Raw genomic sequence first — 1,291 nt, forward strand, 5'->3', positions numbered from 1 at the left:
TTTTGGTGTCTAGAACAATACTGCTGTGTTAAGCAGAATACAAGTAACTAACAAGGTCTTGGAAATCTATGAGAAAGAGCAGCAGTTGCTTACGTATAGATTCTGTGGCTTCCAGCCACAAAATAACTGTGAGAAGCAGTCAACATGAAGGTCAGAAGCTGAAGAATAATGAAATAGCGACCACCAAAGTCAGTGTGGCCCCCGAAATAAGTCTGCACTTGTGCACAGTATCATAGCCCGGTTTTGCAGCCGGGGTGGAGTTAGTCTAGACTCCCTGCACCTGTTGGCCCCATGTGCCGGGACTCCAGCCTACAACAAATAATCATAAATACAGGAATTTTTCTGAAGGAGAGTGAGGCTGCTGCACAACAGAGGACCACGTTGCCTCCTCGGGGACGCCCGAAAAGATTATGCCTGCCGACTCTCTCTCTGTCATCATGCAGCCGATCGGGACAAGCGTTGGAGTGGTCCTTCTCGAGATTACCATCGGGTCGGTCTGTTTGTAAGTATTTACTAATAAACTGCTTACTACTGAAGAGCGTTTGTGTGTGTGYCTGTGTTTGTGCTGACTTACCAAACTGGATGTTTGGCCCCCAGGAATCTAACTGCAACAGGGCGCTCTGGGAATGGGGGTTTCCTGAGTTTCCTGGCTTGACAGGCATCTAAGCTGTGCCACACTGCATCAGCCACACAGCGGCAGCCACCGAACCCGGAGGGCAAGGAGGGGAGGACAGGCACAGCAGGGCATGCTGGCTGCAGCGGACAGTCGACAGACCCGGATAGGCCAGCTAGGAGACCAGGGCTGCCGGTGGACACACCAGGGTCCCGGCTCTGCTGCTGCCGCCGATTTGCTACCACCACCATGCCCTCCCTCCGCTGCACACTTTCCYCTCTGCCACCCCGGGAGGGATGTCACCGATGCACCAATGGGGGGTGATGACTGACCATCAAGTGATGCTCAGACAGGGGTAGCCTTGGCAGGAACCTGGGGCCACAAGTGCATTCAAAGTGGCAATGATCAATGTGTCCTGCAATTCACGTTAATTCTCGCAGCTGCGTTCTTCATCGACGCACGAGCCGAGTGATCAACCGTTAAGAGTTGTCTCCATTTCAGTATATGCCACACGCGCTGGGAGAACAGGCAGCATTTGCAACCCCTAAGAGCCCCCCTCACTCCACCTCCCTCCTCCCGATTACACCAACTACTAAGCAAGGGACAGTGGAGAGAGAGGGCTCGGCTCCCTGACGATACAAGCACATAGGTGGAGGAAGCTTCCTGCTTGTCCGCCTC

The 1,291-nt window shown here is 53.5% G+C and overlaps 1 pseudogene; it reads right to left on the reverse strand.

The window, feature by feature from the left end:
* Nucleotides 1–952: 952 nt before the first annotated feature.
* Nucleotides 953–1,101, reverse strand: LOC146599318 (5.8S ribosomal RNA; annotated as a pseudogene).
* Nucleotides 1,102–1,291: the final 190 nt, after the last annotated feature.

The sequence above is a fragment of the Rhea americana genome, unplaced genomic scaffold (assembly GCF_003343005.1).
Source record: "Rhea americana isolate MKP2758 unplaced genomic scaffold, rheAme1 scaffold_1413, whole genome shotgun sequence".
In the NCBI taxonomy this organism is placed as follows: domain Eukaryota; kingdom Metazoa; phylum Chordata; class Aves; order Rheiformes; family Rheidae; genus Rhea; species Rhea americana.